The sequence below is a fragment of the Lissotriton helveticus genome, chromosome 8 (genome assembly GCF_964261635.1).
Source record: "Lissotriton helveticus chromosome 8, aLisHel1.1, whole genome shotgun sequence".
NCBI classification, from domain to species: Eukaryota; Metazoa; Chordata; class Amphibia; order Caudata; family Salamandridae; genus Lissotriton; species Lissotriton helveticus.
In genome coordinates, this window is record NC_136069.1 from 922678488 (window position 1) to 922696606 (window position 18119).

At 44.1% G+C, this 18119-nt stretch overlaps 1 protein-coding gene across 11 annotated transcripts in view; it reads left to right on the forward strand.

Annotated features, from left to right (window-relative positions):
- The window catches only part of LOC144773009 (uncharacterized), a 631039-nt gene that overhangs the window by 83905 nt on the left and 529015 nt on the right, over positions 1-18119 (forward strand). The window lies entirely within an intron of this gene.

Below are 18119 nucleotides of genomic sequence, written 5' to 3' on the forward strand. Positions count from 1 at the left end.
TGTGCCAGCAGCATCCTTGACCCTTTGCGCTATCTTCTCCTTGGCCCTCTTACGCAGGTCGTACCAGCGTTTTTTTAGGTCGTCGATGCTGCGGTGGGTGACTCCGCAGGCATTTACCTTGTCCTTGATGCGCAGCCACATCTTTCGTTTTTCTGCCTCTGGCACCTTCAGCGACAACTTCCCAAAGAGTCGGTCATTGTTGCTGGTCACACACTCTATTAGGATTTCCAGCTCCTTATCTGAAAACTTGCGTTTTCGCTTTCGGGGTGTGTCCTTTCCCTGCTGGGGGGCCTCCTTCTCCATCTTGTCCTGCTTGCCTTTTCCTGGTTGCTACTGGTTCTGTCAGGGTCCTCAGCTCCTGTGCTCTGCCTCCTCCTCTGTGCTACTCCGAACACTGAATGCAGCGTGGCTGTCCTACTTCCTGGTTGTGATGTCATCGGCCTGCTTCCGAAGCGTCGCGTAATTTTCCCGTTTTCGCTATTACCGATTCCGCTAATACCGGAATCACTAATACCGATTCGGTATTACCTGACTCGGTATTTGCTACTCTCGCTGGCGTATAATCGCTATTTAATAGCGATTATTACCGACTCTGTAATTTTTACCGATTAGTTTGATGCATCGCGGTTTGCATGTCCTTAATAGCGATTCGTTATTTTTCGGTATTACCGACATGTATTACCGATTGTTGATGCATATGCCTATTTGTTCACAGTTCAAACGTGTTTCCTTGTGCTTGAAGTAACATAATGGTAAAAGGTATGCATTGTATGAGAAATACCCTAGGACCTGAATCAGAGGGAATGAGGTCTGGAGCAGAAACTATTAATGTAACATAGGCAGCTCTTTAAAAGCAGTGTTAGCAGTGCCAATTGAAATAACATAGAAAAAGAACCAGTGGTTGGATGGTAGATGCCAAAATATTGCTATAAGTAAATAGCTAAATAACTTTCTCAGATATCTTCAGGTTGAAGAGGACCCATGATTCGGATATGCCACTGGAATAAGAACAGAAGTAAACAGGAGTTGACTTATGGGAAGAGACAGTGGAGTGGGTTCTGGGCATGGACACAATCTGCTTCTCTCAGGCTTCAAGAAGGCAATTAAAGTCATGAGCCAACTTCTCTCTGGTATCACTCCCATGTGATAAAGTACATTTTATAGTACTGAAAGAGCTGTGAAGTAGGAATGCAAATATCACACTCATAGAAAGTGCATGCAGAACACCTAACCTAACAAATGCCAAAAATATCAATGACAACGGCCATCTTGAACAACCACAAATTACATTATAAGCAAATGTACTTCACCAATTCTGATAACGTATTCTATTCTGTTTAATTTCCACAGTTCACTTAGCAACACACAAAACACTGGGAATCAAGCAATTAACAAATAAAGCAAGGCCTAGCAGTTTTGTCAATGCATGCTGCTACACATGCAGGTGGAGAGAAAATGTAGAAGATATTTGCATGACTTACCTTTTCTTTTATATTTTGAATTTCTTTCTGTGTTGACTTCAAAATCTGATTATTTTGCTCCAGTTCGTCCTCCTGAAATAGGGAGCACAAATTAATTTTGTGGCACAGCTCATGAAAGAACATTCTTGGAAATCGCTGCCATACTACAGGGCTTACATGGGCACTGAGATAAAAAAGGTTTCCCTAAAAGCTTGAACTCTCTGTTGTTCTCTGCCATCTCTAGTGAAGCCACACAACAGTTAGCATTAAGATGTGACATTGTTAGTTATTCAATATTGTAGGAAAGTGGAATATTAGTAGGTGGAGGTACTCACCTTCAGCGAGTAATAATATCACAACCATTAATAGGTCCAGTCAAGTCTCAAAAAAATAATCCTTGCTCAACCCTTGGTAGCTTGGCAAAACAAGCAGTCAGGCTTAAGTTAAGAGGCAGGTATGTGTAAAGTATTTAATATCATCCAAAGAGTAAATAAGTTAAGTATGCAATAAAATAAAAATCCAACACCAATTTATAAAAATGAAGAATATTTATTAACTTTAAAACAACACCAAAATGACAAAAATCCAATGTAGGAAACCATAGTTATTCATTTTAAAGATTAAATGCAAATTTGTGGAATCTGGCTCCAAAAAGCTTAAAGCACACTCGTGGCTATCTGTCCGCGCTGGATCGGAAAAAAGTCAACAGTGTAGACTGACAGCGATGGAGCATGAATCGGACAGGATGAGGGTGATAGAGCGCCATATTATTCTGAAATTTGTAGAGGTAGCATCATAATCACTGATGGTCAGCACACGCATATTTAGAGGACTGTATTAACGTGTGGTTATTAGAAATGTAGTATTAATCCGGCTTATATTAATGTACTTAGAGATGTGTTCATATCATTTGGAAGACAAATGTAGTGTCTAATCAAGAATGTGACTTAGGTAACGCCAAATGTATTAGTTTACGTACAAAGTGATGCATTAGGACTAAAAACGTGCACCATAATAAAGTCTGCACGTGTAGGTTTGCTTATTAATGAAGTGTAATGCTTTAGACGACTATGCAATTATTGTTCACAATGTAACTTTAGAATTGCATGTGTAAAATGTGTGATGGTCTGATCACATATATGTTTGAGAGAAGGCCCATTTGTGATTTCTTATTTTAGCTGAATATTGCAGGCCTGAAATATATTTTCCTTGGGAAGGGTCTTTTTTTTATCAAATGCATGACTGTAAAATGTATGTGCGTGCAGGGTCGATTTGTTCTCAGACTTCCTGTTGCAGGTGCAAGGACGCATGTCTCGTTCGGCAGAATAATCCTTTGTTTTAGGAGTTAGGTTGGTAGGGTAAAAACGCCAAGGGAGTACACTGGAATATAGAGAAGATACTTTAAGCGGAGAAGGGGCCTGGGAACCAAGGTTGACTTAACGGTTTCTGGATGAAGTCAGAGTTTCAATGGAAAAATACTGGAAGAAGACCTGTCTAAAAGGGCGTGCGAAAGGCGTGCCCTACTGTTTTGGGATTTTGGATTAGGGACAGTGCCCCGAGGGAGGAGAAGCAGAATAGCAGGGGAGCTAGGAGTGAAGCAAGAAGCATCTTAGAACGAGCTCTGTAGCTTTGGCTACTTACCTATTCAAAGTGAGTGTACTTCTTAGGAAGTCTTCACTGCTGACACCTTATTCTCTTGCCTGGGAATGATGCTAAGTAGAGATGCCACTTTAGAGTTAGTGTAGGGATAGAATAATACTTTTCCTTCTCTTATGTCAATGCACTCAACTCTTCAAGTAGGGACTGTAATAGTTTGCCTGATGCTTTTCGAAAATACTTTAATTATCATTCTGAGTCGGATGATACTTCTGTATCGGATTGTGTTTGGATTAGTGCCTGTTTACTTTCTTAACCTCTTGCTGAGGTGTGTGTACGTACAACTGTTTTTGGCTTTTTAATAAATCTATGAACTCATTTCTGTAGTCAGTAGTTTCTTGAATTGGATTGATTTGGCCATTGGTAAATTGTAAATGGAAAACGTTTCTCCCCTTTACACTTCTTAGCAGACAAGAAAGGTCCGATGGAAAGAGGATTCTCAGGATTGGTAAAATAAAGTTAAAAATTGCGATAAGAATCCGGCATCTTCAGTTGGTAGCCAACGAGGATCGTTGCCTCTAGAGTAAGGGGAGATCTAGATTAGAATAAGAATTTCCCGAGCCCCATAGAATTCAGTTGATGGTTGTCCAGTGGATTGGCAGCGGAAGACGGCGTTTCATGGAAACCGATGAAGAGTGACGGTGTGGTAAAAGCAGCAGTTCGTGGGAGAGTGAGTATGAACAGGATTATGTGGTGTTGTTTAACTTCCACATTATTTGAGAGACTCAGTCTTGCAATATGTGTGGGACTTCACAGGTGAAGAAATCGGATTGATCAAAGAGGTTGAGCCAGTTAAGAATCAGGTTAAGCAGAATGCTGAGTTTCCAAGGACTCCCCAGTATAATCTGAAACCGGAAACAATTGCAGGATAAAACCAGTGATTGAGACTATGACAAAGCAGGGGATTCTGAAGGAGATAATGCACAGTTCATGCAACTCACCCATCATGGGATTGCAGAAACCGAGTGGAAAATTTAGAATTGTGCTAGACCGGCGAAAGTTCAACAATATAGTTGTGCCATGTTGTCCAGTGGTACCGAATCCAGCATTGATATTGTTTCAGATCCCATGCAAATCAGAGTGGTTCACTGTGATTGATCTGTGTCAAGCATTCTTTTCGATACCACTGCATGAAGAAAGTCAATTTCATTTTGCATTTAAGCTGGAAACCCGTGTTAACGAGGTGTTGTATTCCTCAGGGGTATAAAGAAAGTCCATCGATCTTTAATCAGATCTTGAAGGAGAATCTTGAGCGTCTCTTGTTGGTGCAGAACTCAGTCCTCGTGCAGTACATAGAGGATCTCCTTGTTGCATCAAAGACAGAGGATGCATGCAGGATTGACACCATCGCCTTACTGAATCATTTGGCAGAGAATGGGCACAAGGTGTCCCCAAATAAGTTACAGTACTGTTTGTATGAAGTGCAATATTTGGGGCACCGAATAGAGAAAGACAAGAGGAAGGTGTCACCTGACAGAATTGAGGCGATTATGAGTATGGCTGAGCCTACCACACATAGGGAAGTCAAGATGTTCGTAGGTATGGTTGGCTACTGTCGCCAGTGGTTTCCCAACTTCTCTTTGAAGGTGAAGCCTTTGCTGAGATTAATGCACAAGGACGCGAGTGATCCAGTACCGTGGGACAATGACTGTATGAGGGCATTCTTGGAGTTGCGAAAGGACCTCTGTCTTGCTCCGGCACTGGGAATGCTTGACTACAACAAGCCTTCTTCACTGCTCTGTGGTGAACGAGAAGGGTGTGCATTATCAGTTTTGACTCAGGATTATGGAGGTGTCTGTACACCAGTTGCCTATTTCTCAGCTGCTTTAGATCCAGTAGCTTCAGCGTTGCCCGGATGCCTCAAGTCCATTGCTGCAACGGGTGTCAGCATTGAGAGATGTAAAAGCATTGTAATGGGACATTCTTTGTTTGTGTACATTCCTCATTCTGTTATACTGTTGATGACCAAGACCAAAATGCAGCACCTGACAAATAACAGGCTCACATGCTACGAGCAAGTTATTCTTTCTGCGGAGAATGTGACTCAGAGGAGGTGTTCTGTTTTGAATCCAGCAACGTTGATGCCATTACCAAACACCCTTGATGAAGATTGTGAGGACCATGACTTTCTGGCTGTGACTGAACTTTGCACCAAGCCGAGACCTGACATTGTTGATGAACCATTGTCTGACCCTGATGAGATATTCTTTGTTGATGGTTCATGCTTAAGAGACAGTGTTGGTCAGTTGAGAACAGTTTTGCTGTATGTACCATTACAGGAGTGGTTGAAGCTGCTTGCCTAGAAGGAGTATACTCCGCCCAGGTAGCTGTAATCATTGCATTGACTTGTGCCTGTTTGGCTGCTAATCAAATTCGAATTACCATTTACACCGACAGCCAGTATGGGTTTGGTGTGGTTCATGACTTCGGTCAGCTGTGGTCTCAGAGAGGTTACATGACATTGTCTGGATCACCCATTAGGACTGGGCAGTCTGTAAGGTTGTTATTGGAAGCCTTGCAACGTCCAAGGGAAATTGTTATACTAAAATGTACAGCTCATGGGAGGGGCGCAGTTGAAACCCTTCAAGAAACGCTACAGGCACTGGCAAATCGCTTGTGTTTTTAACTTGCTATTTTAACTTGCTAAATTTGCACAAGCTAAACTGTACTGTATTACCTGTTTCCTGGTGTCCCTGTTCCGTCGCGGCTTGTGCCGTTTGAGCGGAGGGCTAAGACCACCCCCTACGAGCGACTCACTTCCTGGAGTTAGCAGGGTCAGCGCTCTAGGGTCATCCAAGCACTGTTGCGCTCCCGCCTACTTTCCCTTCATCTGGAAGTGCGCCGAGTGGACGCGCGCAGTTGAAACCCTTCAAGAAACGCTACAGGCACTGGCAAATCGCTTGTGTTTTTAACTTGCTATTTTAACTTGCTAAATTTGCACAAGCTAAACTGTACTGTATTACCTGTTTCCTGGTGTCCCTGTTCCGTCGCGGCTTGTGCCGTTTGAGCGGAGGGCTAACACCACCCCGACGAGCGACTCACTTCCTGGAGTTAGCAGGGTCAGCGCTCTAGGGTCATCCAAGCACTGTTGCGGTCCCGCCCACTTTCCCTTCATCTGGAAGTGCGCCGAGCAGACGCGCGCAGTTGAAACCCTTCAAGAAACGCTACAGGCACTGGCAAATCGCCCGTGTTTTTAACTTGCTATTTTAACTTGCTAAATTTGCACAAGCTAAACTGTACTGTATTACCTGTTTCCTGGTGTCCCTGTTCCGTCGCGGCTTGTGCCGTTTGAGCGGAGAGCTAACACCACCCCCTACGAGCGACTCACTTCCTGGAGTTAGCAGGGTCAGCGCTCTAGGGTCATCCAAGCACAGTTGCGGTCCCGCCCACTTTCCCTTCATCTGGAAGTGCGCCGAGCGGACGCGCGCAGTTGAAACCCTTCAAGAAACGCTATAGGCACTGGCAAATCGCTCGTGTTTTTAACTTGCTATTTTAACTTGCTAAATTTGCACGAGCTAAACTGTACTGTATTACCTGTTTCCTGGTGTCCCTGTTCCGTCGCGGCTTGTGCCGTTTGAGCGGAGAGCTAACACCACCCCCTACGAGCGACTCACTTCCTGGAGTTAGCAGGGTCAGCGCTCTAGGGTCATCCAAGCACTGTTGCGGTCCCGCCCACTTTCCCTTCATCTGGAAGTGCGCCGAGCGGACGCACGCAGTTGAAACCCTTCAAGAAACGCTACAGGCACTGGCAAATCGCTCGTGTTTTTAACTTGCTATTTTAACTTGCTAAATTTGCACAAGCTAAACTGTACTGTATTACCTGTTTCCTGGTGTCCCTGTTTCGTCGCGGCTTGTGCCGTTTGAGCGGAGGGCTAACACCACCCCCTACGAGCGACTCACTTCCTGGAGTTAGCAGGGTCAGCGCTCTAGTGTGATCCAAGCACTGTTGCGGTCCCGCCCACTTTCCCTTCATCTCGAAGTGCGCCGAGCGGACGCGCACAGCGGCGCGCCGCCCGTCTGCGCCCGTCCGCTCCCGGCCGACTCCAGACGCCAGGTACCCTGCACTTCCTTTTCCCCACTTTAGTTACTCTCCTTCCCGGCCTCTACTCCCCTGGACAGCTATCTACAATGGGCATTATCCGCTACACAAACCAGGAGCTCCACTCCTTAAATACAGGCAGGCTGACCTATACTGCTGCTCACTTTGTTAGTAACAACATAAGAGATAGGAAAACCAAGGCAGCAATGAAACGCCCCACCCCACGGCCTCACATATCTTGCATGTACTGCAATGCCTAAACATGCCTTAGAAATAAGGGCACTCTTGGACTCAGACAGCCCTGATGTACTGTTCATTACAGAAACCTGGTTACAGGAGTCTTCCTCACCAGACATCTCAATTGCCCTACCACCCCCCTATAAAATACATAGGCTTGACCGCCTGGGCAAGCTGCGAGGAGGAACGGCAATAATCTACAAATCCAACATTAAGCTTCACATCAATGACTCTTATTTAGAAAGCTGGGGCGAAATGTGTATCGTCACCTTGACAATAGGAAATCAAGAGTCATGGAAAGAGGCCCTCATATATAGACCCCCAAACGCCAAAACTCAATTTGTAGAGAAGCTCATTGAAGCTATTGCACCTTATGCTTTGGCCACAGAGAACTTTCTTCTGTTGGGAGACATAAATTATCATCTGGACCAAACGCACGATCCCCATTCTGTGGACCTCACTACCAACCTTGATGCCTTACAACTGAGCATACTCCCGACTGGCCCAACGCACATAGCAGGACATACTCTGGACTTCATATGTACAAATTCCCCTAAAGTTAAAATTATTCAAATTGATCCAGTTCTGTGGACTGACCACTATGTTATTAAATTTAACATTGTGTGCCCTCAGCTCGAACTCCGGAAAACTACCCAAGTAAAACTGAGTAGACCGTGGAACAAAATCACCCTAGAATCCTTCTCTGTACATTTTTCACCTCCAATCATTTCTGACAAGACTGACCCTAATACAGCTGCCAGAGAGCTGAAATGTGCAATAGTTGCGGCATTAGATCACAGCGCTCCTGCCCGACCCTCAAAACTTCCTACAAAAAACTCACCTTGGTTTACACCAGATCTGGAACAAACTAAGCACACAGCTAGAGTAGCTGAAAGGAAATGGCGCCAAACTAAAGACTCTAATGACAGAGCTCAATACAAAACCACCCACAGACAATATATGAAAGGAATTGCTGAGGCGAAGAAGGCATATCTTGGCAACAGAATATCTCTAGCATCCAACTCACAGAGAGAGCTATACAACATAGTGAAAGATTTTACCAACCCCATTGCCTGCCAAAAGCCACTCGATGAATCTAAAGAATGGGTAGAGTCTGTGCAGCATATTTTCATGACAAAATTAATGAAATTCACAAACGTTTTCCTCAGTTACCCCCAACCTGTCAGGCAGTCTCGTCCTCCCTCAACAAATCTACTCCCACACTTAGGGAATTTCCATCCTTCACTGAAGCACAGGTGGAGGCAACTTTACTACATATGAAGTCAGGATCCCCTGGAGACCCGGCCTCTCCACAAATCTTATCTAAAGTGGCTCCTGCTCTGATTCCAGCTTTAACGAAAACGTTAAATCAGTCCTTACTTCACTCTTCTGTTCCACAACATTGGAAGGAAGCAGTTATCAGACCTATCTTAAAAAAAACCTCTGCAGACCCCAAATTACTCCCTAATTATCGGCCCATTTCGCTCCTCCCTCTGTTTGGTAAGATCATGGAATCCTTAATAAACAAACACCGTAAATCACATCTGGAGACAAACAAGCTCCTGGACCCTTCACAATCAGGCTTTAGGGCATACCACAGCACCGAGACTGCACTTCTTGAAGTTGTGAATAACATAAGACTGACACTGAACTCTAACCAGTCAGCCATACTGGTCTTGCTCGACCTGTCTGCGGCCTTCGACACCATCTCGCACCACATTCTTTTAGAGCGTCTGGCTGGATAAAAAACTACCTGTCCAACAGACGGTCCATGGTCCAAATCGGTGCCCACTCCTCCAACTACTACGACAATGATAAGGGCGTCCCACAGGGATCCATATTGAGCCCTACGCTCTTTAACCTTTATGTATCCCCTCTTGCTAAGGTCATCCGAGCACACGGCTTTGGAACCGTGTCTTACGCGGATGATACGCAAATACTGATCACTATTAAACAGAATCCTGATGTAACTAAAATAAGTTTTAAAAACTGCATGGTAGACATTCACAATTGGATGACCAGAAACTTTTTAATGATGAATGCAGGAAAGACCGAGGTTCTGCTGTTTGGAAAGGCAGATAAATTCTGGTCCGATGATTGGTGGCCAACCTCCCTTGGCACATGCCCCACGCCCAAATCCTCAGTAAGAAACCTAGGGGTAACAATAGACAATAAACTATCAATGTCTGAACATATTAACAAAGTAGTAGGCACCAGCTACGGCCTCATGCGTAGCCTGAGAAAAATCTTTAAATGGCTCCCCCTCTCGGCTCGTATGCCCCTAGTTCAGGGACTTATTGTTAGTAGAATTGATTACGGGAACGCACTCCTGGCCTCAACAAATACGACCTTGCTGGCCCGCCTACAGGTGCTACAAAACACCGCTGCCAGATTGGTGCTTGACCTTCCCACCCGCACCCCCTCATTACCCTGCTTAAAAACCTTGCACTGGCTCCCAATACAAAAACGCATTAAATTCAAACTATGCTGCCTGGTCCACAAATCCATCAATGGGCATGGCCCAGCTTACCTAGAACAAAAACTGAAGGTCTACCACCCGGTGAGAACACTTAGATCAGCCACAAAGCACCTCCTAAGTGTTCCCAGAGTGCGTACCGTCAGAAATGGTGACAGAGCCTTCAGCAAAACAGCTCCTGAAGCATGGAACTCCCTGCCCCTCCAGATCAGGATGGAACCTGACTATCTGAGATTCCGCAGACAGTTAAAAACATGTCTTTTTTAGATCTGCCTACGCCTTGTCTGGGTTTCTATAGGACTTCCCTCTGCAAGCGCTCTGAGACCTTCGGGTGATTTATGCGCTATACAATGAAATAAAAGTAAAGTAATGGGGCAGATTTTTTCTCTCTGGGAAACAAATATGCAGATGAAGTTGCCCGTTTCTGTGCTAGACAAGGTTGCATTTTTACTGGAGATTACACAGGAGAGAGCCCAGAAATAACTGAGTTTAACATGATGTTGGCCTTGGCAGATACTTGGGATGAACTTGAGTGCCTGCAGGAACAGGTTTCGGAACAGGAGAAAAGTAGGTGGATCAAGTCTGGATGTACAAAAGGAGATGTGGACATTTGGGTTTCGAGCGATGGAAGGGCAGTGTTGCCAGATGACTTGTTGAACCCAATGGCAAGACAGATTCATGGTGCAGTACATCTAGGGAGAGACGCAATGGTGCGAGTGTTCAGACAGACATGGTATACCCCACAATTTCGTGTGGTGGCGGAAGCTGTGTGTCAGAGATGTGTCACATGTCAACAGATGAATGCTGGAAAGAAGTCTGGTCACACTAAGTCACATTGGGAGATCGGGGGGACCTTTCAATAGAATGCAATTGTATTTCATTGAGATGCCTAGGTGCCACAGGTTGAGGTACATCTTGGTGGTGGTATGTGTGTTTTCAAGGTGTGTGGAGGCTTACCCAAAACGGAGGTGTGACACACTCACCATAGATAAGTTACTGTTGAGGGAACTTACACCTAGGTTTGGATATCCGACCTCTTTGGAATCAGATAAAGGAACACACTTCCATAGTGAGATCATGAAGATGCTTTGCACAGCATTAAATGTTGACCAGAGACTCCATTGTAGCCACCGACCAGAGGCTTCTGGAATAGTGGAGCAGGTTAATGGGACTTTGAAAGCCCGAATGGCAAAGGTGTGTTCGTCAACGTCTCTAAAATAGCCTGATGCTTTGCCGTTGGTGCTCATGAGCATCCGTAGCATACCAGACAGGAGAACAGGTTTTTCACCTCATGAACTTTTGATTGGGAGGGCTATGAGGTTATCAGCAGGGCCATCAACAGCTTTGATAAACATCACAGATGATCTAAACTTTAAATTGCAAGGGACTCGCTGATGTGGTCCGTTCTGTGTCTCATCAGGTGCAGGCTGCTACTGTTCCAGCGTCAAGTGATCTCTGTCACGACCTGAGTCCAGGCGTTTGGGTTCTCGTTCGGAAGCACGTAAGAAAGAGCTGCTTGGATGTTCGCTGGAGAGGCCCTTACCAGATCATTTTGGTGACGAACACTGCGATGAAGTGCGGAAGATTGCCAAATTGGGTACATGCTTCTCATACCCGCAGAGTTGCAGCACCCTTGAAAGAAACAGCTCCTCTCCTGAATGAAAATCCAGCTGTGGCAGGGACGCCAAAAGAGGGGACAAGTCAAGCTGTGAGGGTGACTGAGAGAGCCGGTTGCTCACAAGACCAAGCTGAGGAGGGTCACAATAATAGCGACACCGAGACTGCCTCAGAAAGGGGAAGTTGCTGTGAAAGCGGTCTTAAATCAGACTCAGCAGAAGTAAGTTGTGATCAGGGTGAGAGAGAGGAGAACAGTAGCACCAAAAGCACAGAGGAACTGTGGCCTGAAAGGCAGAGGCGATTGAATCTGCGACTGGTTTCTGAGAAAGATCTTGCTCCTGTGTCGGAAGACTCTGAATCATAGGAAGGTGAAGAAGGGCAAGCTCGTGGAGGTCTAAGGAGATCAAGACGAATGAGAGTGCCTTGTCAGAGATACGCAACTCCAGAGTGGTCATATGTTGTGACTGATGCCAGGAGTGCTGAGATCCGGGAGGCTGAGGGCAGTGACAGTGGTCAGTAACAGTCCTAATGTGAAATTGGACATGGTGTTGTTGGTGCCAGGACTTGAAATTGAAGGAGTGCTGACCCTCACAGTTCCAAATCCCCCGATAATGAGCAGAATTCATGATCTAATTTTGAATAGACTGATATTTTCTACGTTTGGCTTTGACGCTCCTTCTCACGATACAATTGTTGTTCGTCTTGAACCTTTGCAGCATGTTCTAGAGGCGATCGGAGCAAATCTTATTCTGGATTGAAAAGACTTTGTTGTAAATAAACTGAAACAGATAACCTAGGTCCGAGTGGAAGAAGAAGAAATTTAGGGGCTTTCTGTAGATTCTGGAAAAGGGTAAAGGAAGCCTTTTGAATTGTGTAAATAGGGAACTGAAATCGCGAAAGGGGACTTCCAGCTTTCAAGGTGTGGTTCGAACTGGTTCACAACCAACTGAAGGAAGCAAAAGGAGACTTTTGAGTGTTTGTTGCTGAACTTGGAACGTTGAGGACTTTCCTGAGACCATGGAGGGTAGAAATCCAAATCGTAGATCTAGGTGTATAGTCGGTACACATGTAGGTGGAGTGAAAGTTTTCATAATCTTAGTAGTTGTAGTTTTGTATAGTTCCACATGAACAGGCAGTGGAGGTACAGGGAAATCCTACACCCACTACTCCTAGCAAGAAAGAGGTCAATATCAGAGATGAAAGAGCTTTGTTGCAAGAGGAGAGTCGTAGGTTAAATATAGATCTTTCTTGAAGTGACTTTAAGCTAAATGCATATGCTAAGTTGTTGTATGAATATATTGATGCTATGGACGCAAAAGACTGTTATGTGTGTATGCAGTTATCTGCCTCAGTGGACGAGGTTATTCGATATCATCACCTTCCATTGACGTATGGTATTACTTGTAGTTTGCTGCTTAGCATTTTTTATGGAAGAGGCCAGTTTGAGTATTTCTTTTCCAATTATGATTCAGTGCTTCCTGAAGTACCAGCTTATAAGCATCTAAACAAGTATGATTATTATAAATCATAAGATAGACTTAGAAAGTATTTCATATCATCTTTAGAGTTAGATACAGCTTATGCTCATCATCATAATTTGACGTGCTTGTTATCAGATGTAGAGAAAATGTTCATAGATCAGGCAGAGGTAGATATAGAAAACAAACGCAGTTACGAGATTCAGGAGCAGGTAGGGTGGATTGGACTGATAAAGAGAGATTACACAAATCGAAAGGGAGCTATGGTCCGATAGCGCTAGATGAGGAGCAGAGGGGAAGCTGTGCATAAGACTTCACCAGACGTATTATGAGAACGTTGCAGTGGGTCAGACCACATGTGATCATTTTTCACTCTAGAAGATTCAGCAAAGGACTTTTTGCAAGGTACTGTGCAAGTGATACCAGCTGTGTATTGTGTGTGTGGAAAGAATGTGTACGTGAGATTGTCTGCGACATGGTATGGTACGTGTTACTTAGCCATCATTTTCCCAAAAATATATCATGCAGAAGATTTGGAACTTTTATAAGGAGGAAAGCATTTGAGGGTAAAAAGGTGTGAAAGTGCTGGAGCAATTGTTGGAGATGTTTTTGGAGCATGATACCAAGCTTGGGAGTGATCTTAAATGATGTGAAAATCAGAAGATTGGCGACTTTGGTTGATGAGTTGTCAATGAATACAGCTAAGTCACTAGTGCTGGTGGAAGGAGAGATGTTGTCGATAAGGGCAATGGTTTTGTAAAATTGTCTTGCTCTAGATGTCCATTTGGCAAAAGAGGGTGGAGTCTGTAAACTTTTGAAAGTTCAGGAATGCTGTACTTATATACCAGATACTAGCAAGGATCTGGAGAAATATATAAGCAGCAACACTACGATTCATCATGAGATTGAGGATCGGACTGGAGAGAGAGTTTGGGAAAAAGTTGGCAAAGGGTTTAGTCAGGTGGGAGGTTGGTTTGCGAACCTGGGAAAAGGGTTCCTTGGCTATGTTCTAAAACCTCTCATTATAGTTGCGGTTTGTGTGATCGGGTTGTGGGGTTTAGTTAGGGCTTACAAGTGGTACAGGTCCAATAGAATTGAGAGAATGCTGAGAGAGCAAGGAAGGAGAATGGAAAGACTGCAAGACAGTCAGCATCAGAATCTTAAAAACATGGAGCTGCTCAGACGAGGGAGAATGGTGACAAGTTCTGTTTAGGTCGGTTCTTTCTCCAAGGATGATGTGATTTTGGTGATGACACTAGTCATCAAAGGGGGAACTGATAGAGCGCCATGTTATTCTGAAATTTGTAGGGGTGGATCATAATCACTGATAAGTCAGCACCCGCAAATTTAGAGGACTGTATTAACGTGTGACTATTAGAAATGTAGTATTAAACCAGCTTATATTAATGTGCTTAGAAATGTATTCATATCATTTGGAAGACTAATGTAGTGTCTAATCAAGAATGTGACTTAGGTAACACCAAATGTATCAGTTTACGTGCAAAGTGATGCATTAGGACTAAACACGTGCACCATAATAAAGTCTCCGTGTGTAGGTTTGCTTATTAATGAAATGCAATGCTTTAGACGACTATGAAATTATTGTTCATAATGTAACTTTAGAATTGCATGTGTAAAATGTGTGAAGGCCTGATCGCATATACGTTTGAGAGAAGGCCCATTTGTGATTTCTTATGCTAGCTGAATGTTGCAGGCCTGAAATGTATTTTCCTTGGGAAGGCTCTTTTTCTTGGTCGCATGCAGGACTGTAAAATTTGTGTGCGTGCAAGGTCGATTTGCTCTCATACTTTCTGTTGCAGGTGCAAGGGCACATGTCTCATTAGGCAGAATAATCCTTTGTTTTAGGAATTAGGATGTTAGAAGAAGGCGCCAAGGAAGTACACCGGAATGTGCCCTACTGTTTTGGGATTTTGTATTAGGGACAGTGCCCAAAGGAAGGAGATCCAGAATAGCAGGGGAGCTAGGAGGGACGTGAGAAGGAGAATCTTAGAACAGGCTCTGTAGCTTTGGCTACTTACCTATTCAAAGTGAGTGTACTTCTTAGGAATTCTTCACTGCTGACACCTTTTTCTCTTGCCTGGGGATGATGCTAAGTAGGGATGTCAATTTAGAGTTAGTGTAGGGATAGATTAATCATTTTCTTTCTCTTAGGTCAATGCAATTAACTCTTCAAGTAGGGACTGTAATAAATTGCCTGATGCTTTTAGAAATTACTTTAATCATCATTCTGAGTCTGATGAGACTTCTGCGTAGGATTATGTTTGTATTAGTGCCCGTTTACTTTCTTAACCTCTTGCTGAGGTGTTTGAACGTACAACTGTTTTTGGCTTTGTAATAAATCTATAAATTCATTTCTGCAGTTAATAGTTTCTTGAATCAGATTGATTTGTCCATTGGTAAATTGTAAATGGTAAACGTTTCTCCTCTTTACACTTCTTAGCTGACAAAAAAGGTCCGATGGAAAGAGGATTCTCAGGATTGGTAAGATAAAGTTAAAAATTGCAATAAGAATCCGGCATCTTCAAGGGCTAAGTCCTGGTCCAAAGTTTACCTTCGGACTGCTTTAGATCTTGGCAGATGGGTTACTCTGTCCCAACGGTGACGGATATTCAACCCGCCAAAATATAAATCCCATTATATTCTATAGGATTTATACCTAGGTGGACAGAATATCCATCACCATTGTGATAGAGTAACCCATCTGCCATGATTGAAATCAGGCCATTGGTCTTTTTCTTGGAGCTTTCCTCCCATCGACAGGCTCGTTAGCAGGGCTTCTGGCTTCTTGTATGCGGAGTTTGATTCGACATTGTAGACCTGCTACATCATGATGTCTTGTGAGCCTCTGGAAGTCTTTGTCTTTGAAGGTGAAGAGCGTCAGAGCTTTTAGCGGGGCAAACCAACCCAATCAGGCCGATTCATGAGTCGACAACATCAGCTTACTTTAACTCTCGACGTCAAGTTTCATCCCAGAGCTTGTCTGCAAAACTAAGCAGAAAGTTTCTAAACTTTAAAATCTTGAAGTTTCTCGGTCCACTAGCTCAATCCTAGGGTTCCAAGATCTAGATTGCATCTTATGGGCTAGGACTCTATTTGCCTCAATGCACCTGCACGGTCAAGTAAAAATCCAGTTGCAGCTGTTCTGTTGGGGTGATTCTCTCTTTGGTTGTGCAGGTGACTGCTTCTGGCTCTGCAGTACCTGTTGCTGATCAGAGAGTCCAATTCTTTCCCTTTGAGTCAGGCGCAGTTCTTTTGTTTCCGTTCAGTTCCATTGTCATTTTCCCTATGTTTGCATGAGCACGTTGCAGACTGTCCTTTGCCTTACACACTTTACTCTACAGATATTGTGCTTATTGCTGTAATGTCCTTTCACACATAACATGCTGTTCTTTTTGCGTTCTGTTCTTTCCTGGGATTTAGCAAAGTCGAACAACAATGCCCCTTGTTATTCTGTTCTGGTCAGGCCCTAGCACCTAGACAAAACACACAAATGCAGCTGTTTGAGAATGCATACTTCTTGTCATATAGGCATACACAGATAGGTAACACACACTTGGAGAGGGACCTTTCCAGGGAAAAGGTTGTGACAGTGCTTGGGATGTAGAACTTTCATCTGTGTATAATGAGGTACGGGGTCTGCTGCTAACACCTAGAGATCTTCTGATATACAAGCATTCTGCTTCTTTAGAAGGGGAGGGAGATTATACTGTTGCATATACTGACAGCTCCATTTATGATCTACGGACTAATTTCTATGCTAACCATATTTGTGTTAGACATTCTCTTGTTGTGGCATGTATACTGCATACTAGCTCACAAAAGTTAAAATGAACATTTTAAATGCTACTCGTGTCCCTGTCAGAACTTATTGTGGACTAGTACGAGTGTGGGAGCGAAAGTGTGTGTCCTGTCACCGCAATTCTTTAGAGGTTCTGGAGTGTTGTGTTCTGGGGTGTCTAATTACTTGCTCCTCTGTGAGTGAGTAGTAGGGCAAGTGAGACACTATAGCTTGTTGGTACCAGGCTCATGGGTACTCAGGTTTTAGGATGACCCAGTCCCAGCCTACTAAGCTTCCATGATCACAAACAAAGTTCTGTGACTCCACAGAATCCCTGCAACACTTTCTTTGTAGAGCCGTGAGAGTGCAGCAGGTGTAGTCTTTTTGAGTGCAACCTTCTGTGGAACAATCCAAGGGTCCAGCAGGGGAGTCTCCTTTTGTTCCAGGCAGTGATCTGAGGAGCTCCTGCAGCTCTACCATTTTTAACCGCCATTCTGGGTCGACAAGGAAGGAGAACCCCTCGACCAATAAGGGTAAAGTTATGACCGCTACTGTGAAATGTGGCATATTTTTGACCCTGAATGCACTGTTTTGACAAAAATCAAAATGGAGAAAATCTCCTCTTGGTGTGTCCATATTACCCAACCCAAAGGTGTTGATTACACTACCTTTCCAGCCCCTCTCTGAATCTAATTAGGGGACTCCCATCTGGCTGGGGAAAAAGGAAGTGGGGGCTGGCCTGGGTCCTGTGACATCTGTTCTCCTGCCTTTGAAGTAAAGCTTATCTCCACTGCCCCCTTCCTCTCCTTGGCTTCTCCGGGAAGCAAATCTCCTTCCACAAATGGCAGTATTGTTTCAGCCTCAGGCCTCTTCACTCCTCCCCAGGGAGCAACTTGGCTCAAGCTATCAAAGGATCAGAAGAAGCTGAAACTATTTTTTGTTAGTTCTACGTTTTAGGTTTAAAAAGTCGTATGGAGTTCCTGCGTTAGAGTCCGGTGTGGAAAATCTTTAAAATTTCAAGACTGCCACCTTTTTGCCTTTGAGGTTCATATATAGCCTCTAGTATCGAGTGTTATCATTTTATTAGAGCTCCACCTAATTGGATACTGCTTTTCCCCTCTTGTCTCTGTGAGGTATCATGGATGCGCTGGTCATTCCACTCCCCACTGGATAAGAACGTTTTATTCTTCGACGGTAAGCTTCTCTGTTGCAGCCTTCGTTCTGCTACATGCTTCCTGTCGTGTGACTCCTTCCAACAAGGAAGGAGTCGCACAATAGGAAGCATTTAGCAGAATCAACAAAAAATTATTTGCAGAAGGACTTTTAACAACGAAAAAACAAGAGATAGGAATCTATT